The 10,422-nt window shown below is 41.9% G+C and overlaps 1 protein-coding gene across 7 annotated transcripts in view; it reads left to right on the top strand.

The window, feature by feature from the left end:
• Nucleotides 1–3,031: 3,031 nt before the first annotated feature.
• The window catches only part of STAG1 (STAG1 cohesin complex component), a 453,259-nt gene continuing 445,868 nt past the window's right edge, over nucleotides 3,032–10,422 (top strand). For 3 of the 7 annotated variants that reach the window (XM_059162687.1, XM_059162695.1, XM_059162688.1), the window contains exon 1: nucleotides 3,036–3,324. The gene's annotated coding sequence lies outside the window, so the exon portion shown is untranslated. Of the gene's footprint in view, nucleotides 3,325–10,422 lie in introns of all 7 variants that reach the window. The other 4 variants (XM_059162692.1, XM_059162694.1, XM_059162691.1 and 1 more) reach the window with 4 other exon arrangements.

Raw genomic sequence — 10,422 nt, 5'->3', positions numbered from 1 at the left:
CTTGAAGCTGTTCATGAAAATTGTGGTATTTGAAAATCTTTGCCAAGAATTTTGGAATCTTAAGAATTTCACAAATGCAGAGGCTCCTGGGAGATGTGTGATTACATAACAAAGTCAACACATTATGATAACCATTACTTTACCAAATAGCTAAACTTTAAATGTACCTATTGTTTGTATTTATGATTTTTCAGACTAAATCAACTAATATGAAGAATTTGTCAAGAAAGAGACAGAAATTGGAAAAAGATCAAGTCGTTTCTTGCATACCATTAAATATTTTTTATTATATTTTATAAACTATAGGAATCACAGAAAGCTTTTGTGCATTTTTTTTTTTTTTTAGGGTGGTGAATGAAAGACAAAGACTTTTTAGAAGGCTATTATACTTGTTATGGTGGAGTCAAGCCTAGCCTTACAACTTAGAACATAGGACACTAGGTAGTTATTTATAAACATCTGCTTAACTATTGAGTTAAGTGAGAGGGCAAAATAAAGAAAATTTTACATTTCTCTAAACTCAGAAAGTTGACTACTCTGTGCCCTTGGATATTTTAAAAAATTGCTAAAAAGTTGTTAGCAAGATAAAAATAACACGCAATAACACCAATGGCATTTCTATATAATTGTTAATTTGTTTAATACTTACAGTGACTCTATGAGATAGGTACCGTTGTTTTTTCCAACAACTAAGGAAACTGAGGCACAAAGAGATTTGTCCAAGGTCACACGGCTTTCTAGAGCAGTATTGTTTCAAAGTCCTTGTTCTTAATTACTACAGAGATTACAATGTTAAGAGAAATGAGGAAATCTGAATTTTCTTTTTTTTTTTTTTTAAAGATTTTATTTACTTATTTGACAGACAGAGATCATAAGCAGACAGAGAGGCAGGCAGAGAGAGAGAGAGGAGGAAGCAGGCTCCTCATGGAGGAGAGAGCCCGATGTCGGGCTCGGTTCCAGGACCCTGGGACCATGACCTGAGCCGAAGGGCAAAGGCTTTAACCCACTGAGCCACCCAGGCGCCCGAGGAAATCTGAATTTTAAGAAAGCATTATTTTAAATGTTTAAATTTTGAACTGGAGTTTCCTGGCAAGTAAGTGGAACATGAGGAATCTTAGCTAAGGAAAAATCAGAAACAGTAATTTTGGGAGACTTTTAAAGTGCAAGAATGTGGTCGACAGTTAGGAGTTGAACTGTGGGATGAAGAGGAGGAGCTAGCAAAGGAATAAAACCAGTAAACCAGGTAGGTTGTAGAAATCAGGAATTGTCCTTAAATAAAGGGAAGTAGGATTTTAAGAAGGGGCTAGGGGTTGGATATGCCAAGAAAATGAGGAAGGAGAAAATGGTTGGAAATTATAACTCTCTATCTTAAAGTGTAAGTTCATTTTGTTATGAAGTCTGATTAAGCTAAGGAATAAAGTGCAAATGAAGGCGGTGACTGCTTCTTTTCAGAAATGTGTGTGAAAGAAAGGGTGATAATACAGTACCTGGAGAGAATAGTAGCACTGAAATTTTTAAAGAGATAGCGGTAACGGTGTGTTGAGAAACAAAAAGGAAGAAGCTGGTGGATAAGGACATTGAAGAGACAAGACCTTACAAAAGTAATGGTGGAGGGAAGTGAGAAGGGATGGCTTACACAGTCCAAGGAAGACTGGCTTTGGAAAAAAGAGAACAGGTTGATTTGGTGAGAATTTTTGAGATCAGGAACACAATGTGACTACAGATACTTCAAGATGGAGAGAATATCAAACTGGAGAATTTATAATCCCATTGCTTTGGTCCCTAGAAACTAAATGAAGTTATCTTTTAGTATAGACTGCGCCTGGCACCTTTAATAACAAGGAAAGCTGTAAACAGTCTTTGCAAAGAATATAAAAGAAATCAACCAGAGATTAGTGCGTGTGCATGTGTGTGTTTAGCTCCGTTGCGACTTCATCCAGTCAAAGAGCCACACACTACTTTGTACCCTTTTCGGAAAGAAACCAGAAATTGGGGTCATTTACTGGAGATTGGCTTTGAAGACTGTAAAGGAATTGAGCGATTCTAAGGCAATATTAAAACAGAGCTAGCTCTAGCAAAGAGAATTTGGTCACAAATTGGGTTGATGAGCCGGGAGATTAAGGATTCACTTTTGTACAGAAAAGTTGTGAGCAGGTGAAAGAAAGGAGTCACCGTCACAGAAAAGCGCGGGTAGGAAGAGGCCACGTTCAAGGGCATATTTTGATCACGATCTCACATTAGTCAATTCTCACGTCCATTTCAAAGCAACTGAAAATAGTCCTATGCTGTGGTAAGAGAAATCGCATTCCAAAGCTGAGGCTGTATTTTCCCGGTCTAGCTACATTCCTTTTTCACTAACTAGCCAATGCTGCCGCCTTATGCAAAGCCAGCACTAAGGAGTGGATCTGCTTTCCAGAGGCAGGGACGACGCCAATCGGCCTGGAGCTGGCACTGTAGCGTCTAGACTGGCACGGGAGGGCCTGAACAGTTCTCGAAACCTTTTCACCCTTACTGGCGAAAGCGCCTTGCCAACAGTCAACAATAAGTATAGCTAACACAATGCAAAGCTCAGAGACCCTCTTCCAACCCAGGAGAGGCGGGAGAAGGCTTTGGCTCCTTTACTCCTTCCCATTTCCGCAAGGGGCTACCCAGCGTTGGATGCGGACACCACGACTCAGGCGGAGCTGCAGAGAAGCACTAGTCTCGAAAGCTGGGGAGGGGCCTCCGTGAAGGGGCCGGGGGCGGGTCTCCCTCCCAGGTCTCGGAAAAGCTCCAAAAATGGCGGGCGGCAACTCGGCTAGCGGGGCGCGCAGGCGCCACCGTGGCCGTCCTTCCGCCAGCCTCAGGCGGCCCAAGAACCATCTACAACGTCCTCACTGAGAGGTATCCGCTAATTGCGATTGGCTGAGCTAGGCTACCGCTCCGCGCGGGGGCGGGGTCTCCACGCAGCGGCCACGTTTCCCGCCCCGCTGGTGCGCGTGCGTGCAATCCCCACAGGAAAGCGTTTGCGCGCGTCCCCGCCGTGGCCCCCAGCTCGCGCCTCAGCTCCCTCCCTTTTCCGGGCAGGCCCGTCCCGTCAGCTAGGCAGTAAGCGTCGCGGCCAGCAGAGGGCGGTCCGGACCCAAGTCTGCAGCGGCGCCATTGGCGTGTGGAAAATGCCACCAGATGGCGGGTTAGGATTGCAGCTCCGTTGAAGGCGCGGCCCCCGCTCCCGAACCCCCGGCGACCACCCCGTAACAACCCCCCCACATCGGGAATAACACACCGGAGACTTTTGGGGGGAAACTAGGTCGACGGCCGGCGGCGCCCGGATGGGCAGCTGAGGTGAGTGCAGGCGGCGGCGACGGCGGCGGGGGGCGGGAAAGGGGGAATGCGGCGGCAGCGGCGCGGGGGCTGGAAGCGCGGATCCAAGATGGAGGCCGGGCGAGAGCGAGAGAGCGAGGGAGCGCGGGCGAGGAGCGGGCGGGCGGGCCGGGCGCGGGCCCCGCGCGGGGGAGGGAGGCCGCGCGGGCCTGTGCGGGGCGCGGCAGTCGCTGGTTGTCCGGGAGCCCGGGGGGGCGCCTGTGGGCGCGGCGGGCACCTGGGAGCCCTCGTTCCTCCCCACCCCTCCCGCGGGCCCGAAAATTCTGCCCCCGCCTGCTCGGGCACTACAGCGACGGGCGCGGAAGCCTTTGTGGCGCGCTCGGGCCCGCCGCCAAGCCAGCCCTCCGCCCTCCGCCCCCCCGCCCGGACTCTCGGGACTCGCCCGCGCGCGGTGGGGCCGGGCCGAGGCGGGCTAGTGCGAATGCCGTCCGCCGCCCGCCGCCCTGCGTTTCTGCGGTGTTTTAGCGGCGTCGTCGTCACATGACAACGAGCTCGCCTCCGCGGAGGGGCCTGGGGGTCGCTCGGCGTGGCGGCCGGCCGAGGCTGCTGCTTGGTGGGGTGGGGCAGGGGGTTGGCGACTGGGGGAGAAGGGGCGTCGAAGCCGGGCTTTCCCGCTATCTGCCTTCCCCGCCCCCGACGGAGGCCTCCCTGTGAAACGTGTTCAGGCCACAGCACTGCCCCGCTAGTTTGCCAATTCCTCGGGAGAAGAGGCCAATAAAAGTTGTTTTCCCTCCTTTCTCGGGGTGGGGGCGGGGTGAAGAGCTGGGAAACTGGAGTGCCTGGAGTTGGACCTGGGCCTTGATTGGAGGGTCTGAACTGGGTGCTTCATGTGTGCTCTAGGGACTGAAAAAAATTTTCAGGTCTTAGGATTGTCACGTCACCCTTTCTACCCACATTTGAAATGTTATCGATTCTCTTCACATTGCAGAGAATCGTGCCCGGGGCGTATAAATCGTGGGATGGTTTCCGAAGCTTATAGACCCAAAACAATGCTGTCTGTATGTGACGATAGCGAATTATTTGCTGTTAAAGTTCTTGTTAAGATGATGAATATAGTTTATTCCTAATTGTGGTCCTGACTAGAAAGGAGTATATTTTGCATCTTCTTAGGAAATACATTGTAAAAGTATTTGAGTTGGTATAGAGAAAGTTCAGTAATTTGTGATTTATGTGGAATTTGAGTATGACTCTACCTTTTAGTTTTCCGTGTGTTTTTAAGAAAACTGCAAATTTTGATGGTGATATACCTAGGAAAGTACACACAACAATGAAACTAAAAACCATTTTTTTAAAAATATTTTATTTATTTATTTGAACAGAGAGCGATCACAAGTAGGCAGAGAGGCAGGCAGAGTGAGAGGGGGAAGCAGGCTCCCTGCTGAGCAGAGAGCCCGATGCGGGACTCGATCCTAGGACCCTGAGATCATGACCTGAGCTGAAGGCAGCAGCTTAACCCACTGAGCCACCCAGGTGCCCCTAAAAACCATTTTATTTACTGTATATATATATTGTACTGTGTTTTCATATTTATAGTGATAATATCAGATTTTTTAAAAACTGCAGAAGGGGGGATATATTGAAAGATCCGGAAAGGTTGTCTGTTTGCTTTTGATTTTTGTGAACACTTACAACACAAATTTTTTGCTTTCTAAATAAAGTTCTGGAAAACCTACAGGTGTTCTAATTTTTTTTTCTTTATATTTTTTAGAATGTATTTTAAATTTATTTAAGTGGTTTACCAGTGGTCGTTTTTACAACCCAACCAGCTACTATTGAGTGGAAAGTTCTCAGTATCCATTTTAGTTTTTGATGTTCTGACAGCTAGGAGATAATGAAATAGATGGGAAATATGGGAAATTATGTTACTTGGATTCCTTCTGTTGAAGACAGTAATATAATTACTGTTGATTCGAATGGCTCTTTCAAAGCCTTAAGGAGGGCTGTGGTGTAGGGGAAAGAGCCCTGGACTGAAGTTACTTTAATAAACATTCCCTAAGTTTGTCACCTTTTGGGGTGTCACTCTTTGAGCTTTATTTTCCTCATCACAAAAATGAAGGTACTAAATTATATGATAGTTTAACAAAATCTGTATGAAAAAGGCTTTTTAATAGTTAAAACTTCAAACATTTTATGCAGTTTTTACCTTTTCCCCTTGATTCTGGATCTGTATATCTTCATAATCAGTGCTGTGAGGAGGTCTTATGCACCATGAGGAAAAAAATGCATCTCTTTTTAGCCTGGGTTCAGGGGTACAAGAGCATCTGGCTCTAGGGGTCCCAAACAGACTAGGTCCAGGCACTTGCTGCTGACAAAATCCAAACGCTAAGAGACCAAAGGTGGTGAAATAAGTTTATTTCAGTGAGGCAAACACTAGGAGAACTGTTTCTCCCAAATGCTAAAACTTCTAGATTTCCGTAAGGAAAATGTGAATCAAAGGTGGGTAGGTACATGCAGGGGGGGGACAGTGAAGGTCAAGTCAGTCATTGTCCTAGAGTTAGTCACATGGGGTCTTGGTGGGGTATAAGGACTGCCCAGGGCACCCCTTATTGGTTGTGGGTGTAGTTTTGGTTCTTATCAGGGGATTCTTTGCTGGTAGGATGTTTCGCCTGATTTAAGAGAGGAGCCAGAAAGAGGAGCTTAATTAGTAAGAAAGTACAGACTGAGGCAAAATGGAGGTCAAAATAGAAGTCAAAATGGAGGCAGCTGAAGTCCTGTTTCATCTTCCCCTTTTTTCCTTTGCTGTTTGGTCCTGTAGTGAGGAAGTGTATTCATTTTCTTTTGATGTATAGCATAGTACAACTAATTTAGCAGCTTAAACAACACCCAGTTACTGTCTCACAGTTTCTATAGGTGAGCAATCTGGGTACTTGGTAACTGGACTTAGTAGCTGGAGATGTAAAACATCTCACCAGATCATCTCATTAAGATGTCAGCTGTGGCTGCAGTTTTTATCTGAGGTTTAGAGTGTTTTTGCAAGCTCAGTACTTGTTGGCACAGTTAATTTCCTTGAGGCTGTAAGTCCCTCTTTTTGTTAGCTTTTGGTTAGTTTACCACTAGTCCACATAAGCAGTTCCCATATGATTATGGTTACTTTTATTCAAACAAGCAGAAGCCAGTCTCCTTGACTTCCTCCCTCTGACCTCTAAACTCTCCTTTAAGACCCTTTTTTAAAGCTCATTTGGTCCGGTCAGACCCACCCAGGATAATTTCCTTTTGGGCCATTCCACTGATTAGGAACCTTAAATACATATGCAAAATCTCTTTGCCTTATAACAACCACTGGAGTGATGGTATCCCATTATATTTACAGGTCTCCCCACAGTCAAAGGGAGTGGAATTTATAGGGTGTGGGTCATTGAGGGTTCTTAAAATTTTGTCTGCCATTGGGAAAGAAGTATTTTTATTTTTGCCTTTTTAGAATCTGGATATACGTAGGAGCAGAGCACAGAAGGAGGGCAATAACCGATGTGATGAGTTTACTTATATGTCTTTAAACCATTCCTTCCCATATTTCCTGGTATCTCACTTTAAGTGCCTCTATGAAAACATTTTATTGCATTTAGAGGAAATTAAAAACTAAAATTATAGTAAATGTTAGGTAATAAGAAAGGCAATAGATTATGTAATTATCATTATTCCTTGATACCTATTGTTTTAGCCATTTTAGAGATGAGATTGAGTCTCATAAGGTAAGAGATTTTAAAGCTCAAGGTAACACTCCTATTGAGTGACAGGTGGATTCACACTCATTGCAATTGTTGTGGTATGATTAGTCCACAGTTTGTGAGGAAGAAATTCTTATGAAAAAGAATAGTTATTTGAAAGGGTTAAAGTAGGGATATTATTAGTTAACCAGAGAAGATAGCAGAAATTGGGTCATGGTATGTGGGATGGTTTGAGTCTAAGAAAAATATTTTCAAGAGGAGGCGATTAGTTTTAGTTAAGGATATCAAGCTTTAATATAACAAGGATGAGGCGCCTGGGAGGCTCAGTCGTTAAGCATCTACCTTTGGCTCAGGTCATGATCCCAGGGATTTGGGATCAGCCTCGCATGGGCTCCCTGCTCCGCAGGAAGCCTGCTTCTCCCTCTCCCATTCTCCCTGCTTGTGTTCCCTCTCTCACTGTGTCTTTCTCTCTCTGTCAAATAAATAAATAATCTTTAAGAATATAACAAGGAGTTAAAATTGTGAGGGAGATACAACTTAATTTCTTAATAGAGAGGGGATGGATATACTAGGGGCTTGGTAAATCTTTGTTAACTGAATAAACATATAAGTCTTTGGAATTAAGATGTCTCTAGTTACTGTGACACTCCTTAGGGAAGGGTAGAAAGCAGAGACCTAAAAGAATACTCTTGTATGAGGCCTAGAATGAGATGAATCTTGAGATGGGAATTATGTCTCTAGAGAAGGAGGGGTCAGTTTTCTGTCATTTCAATAGTTAAGAAAGGATAGGATCCCAGCTTTCTGTCTTAGTGCTGAGAGAAACCTTGTTTTATTGAGAAATGTGATTATTTTGAAGTGAGCTTTAAGTAGGTCATAGATCAGTTGGTTTTGTAGAAACTTATCTCCATATAATTCACCCTTTATTGCTTCCCTCAAGTTTTTTTTCTTTTCCCTCTTCTGATTCTGTTTTTGCCAGTTTATGCTGGAAGGATATCTCAGGTCTTACTTTCATAAAATACATTCCTTTGTGTCATGGTCCTGAATGGTGCCCTAATAAGTTGCCCAGATGTCTCTATAGAGTTTTGCTGTAATGAAACAGCTATAAAAATGACTTTTAACTTGCTAGAAGCATACAGTTAACAAAAATAATTTATACTGTGACCCAGTATAAGCATATACACAATGGAAATAGAAGTTTCATGAAATAACATTTAACCTTTATGCAGTGCCCTCTGATATTTTCTCATTTTGTTTTTTAAATTAAGAATGTTGGTTGTAACTCACCTAAGTGATACCATGAGTCAGAGTTGGAAAAGCATTGAACTTTGGTAATCAGAATAGTACAGAGGAAAACCATAAGAAATAATTTCACTTCGGTCAAATTGGTAAACATTAAGCATTCTGATAATATCAAGTGTTGGTGAGAATGTGGAGAAATTATACTCCCATTTTTGGCAGGAGTATAGATTGATAGCCATTTTGCAGAAAAATTTGATTTATCTAGTAAGTTGAAGATAACATGTGAATAAAAGTGTTCACAGTAACTTTGCTCGCAGTAGCCAGAATTTACTTTTTGTTTATTTCTGAAGATTTAGTTTATTTGTCAGGGAGAGAGCACGTGTGCATATGGCACACAAGCGGGGTGGGGGGAGAGTGGGGGTGGGATGGCAGGCAGAGGGAAAAATAGTGGGACTCTAGCTCAGAACCCTGGAATCATGACCTGAGCCAAAGGCAGATCGTTAACCAACTGAGCTACCCAGGTGTCCTACTAGCCAAAATGGTGGTAGAATGAATAAAGAAATGGTGGTTTTCGAGAGTCAAAATAACCTTGATTCCTAGGTTAATTTCATGTTGTCACAGAGTATTATCTTTTTTTATATTTAATGTTAGGGATTTGGGATATTCATGAGGGATATTGTTTTGTAGTTTTCTTTGGTTGTAATGTCTTTGTCAGGTTTCAGTGTAATGATTATGATGGTCTCAAAAAATAGGTTGGGAGGTGTTCCTTTATTTACTGAAAGAATTTGTTTAGCATTGATATTCTTAATTGAATGTTTGTTAGAATTCAGGGATACTGTCTAGACTTGGAATTTTTCTTTATGGGAAGGTTTTTGGTAGTAGTCCAATTCAGTTTTGTTATTAGACGTATGGCTATTTAGGTTTTGTTTCATCTTGTCAGTTTTGGTAAGTTGTATTTTTAAAGATGTTTGTTTATCTCCTTTCATTTATTGATATAATTGCTTATAAGATTCCATTGAAATTCTTCCAATGTCTGTAGGCTCTGTGTAGTGATAGCTCATCTTTAATTTCTTGTGTTGTTAGTACACTTTTTTCTTGACCGGTATCATTCTTGGTTTACCAGTATTGTTATCTTTTCAAGTAATAACGTTGCTAGTTTCCTCCATTTATCTTCTCTATCTCATTTGTTCTTTTCCTTATAATTTTCTGTCTTCCACATTTTTGCTTTTTTTTAGCTTCTTAAAGTGAAATCTTAAGTTATATATTTTAGACATTTCTTGTTTTTGTTTTTTAATTTAAGCATTCAAAAGTATCACTTTTCCTGTAAACATTGCTGTATTCCACAAATTTTGATATGTTGTATTTTTTGTTACTCAATTGAAATAATTTCCAATTTGCTTTGTAATTTCTTCTTTGACATGTGGGTTACTTAAAAGTGTATGTAATTTTCAAATATTTGGGGTGATTTTAGGTATCTTACTGATTTCTAACTTAATCTCTTTTTGAGGTCAGATAATAAATTTTGTATGATTTTAATCCCTTTAAATTTATTGAATCTTGTTTTATGGTTTTTCTTGGTAAATGAACCTTTTATAGTTGAAAAGAATGTATTATGCAGTTGTTGGGTGTAGTATTTTTAAACATCAATTAGGTTAAGGTGTTTTGCTGGCCTTTTCAAATCATTTCTGTATTTGCTGTTTTTTTTGGGGGGGAGGGGTTATCGTTTTATCAGTTGCTGAGAGGTTAAAATAAACAATTTCTGTTTCATGCAATTGTCTTTTCTGCCTTTAATTTTGTCAGTTTTTGGCTTGTGTTTTGAAGCTGTGTTATTAAGTACATACAATATATAAGATGTCTTTCTGATGAATTGATCTTTTTATCATTTGAAATATTTATCTTTCTCTTTGGTGATACTTTGTTTTTGGGTCTACTTTATGTACAACTACTTCAATTTTCTTGAGCTTACTATTCCCATTATTTATCTTTATTCACTGATTTACTTAAAAACTCTTTTTGTGTTTCACTTGTACCTCTTTAAGGCAGCATACAGTTGTTTTTCTCTTTTCCTTTTTTCTTTCTTTTTTTATTTTTTTAAAGGTTTTATTTTTCATTTGACAGAGACACAGCGAGAGAGGGAACACAAGTAGGGAGGGAG

This window comes from Mustela lutreola, chromosome 2, assembly GCF_030435805.1.
Source record: "Mustela lutreola isolate mMusLut2 chromosome 2, mMusLut2.pri, whole genome shotgun sequence".
Taxonomy (NCBI): Eukaryota; Metazoa; Chordata; class Mammalia; order Carnivora; family Mustelidae; genus Mustela; species Mustela lutreola.
Note: the sequence above shows the minus strand (reverse complement) of the source record. Positions and strands in the feature narration are given on the sequence as shown.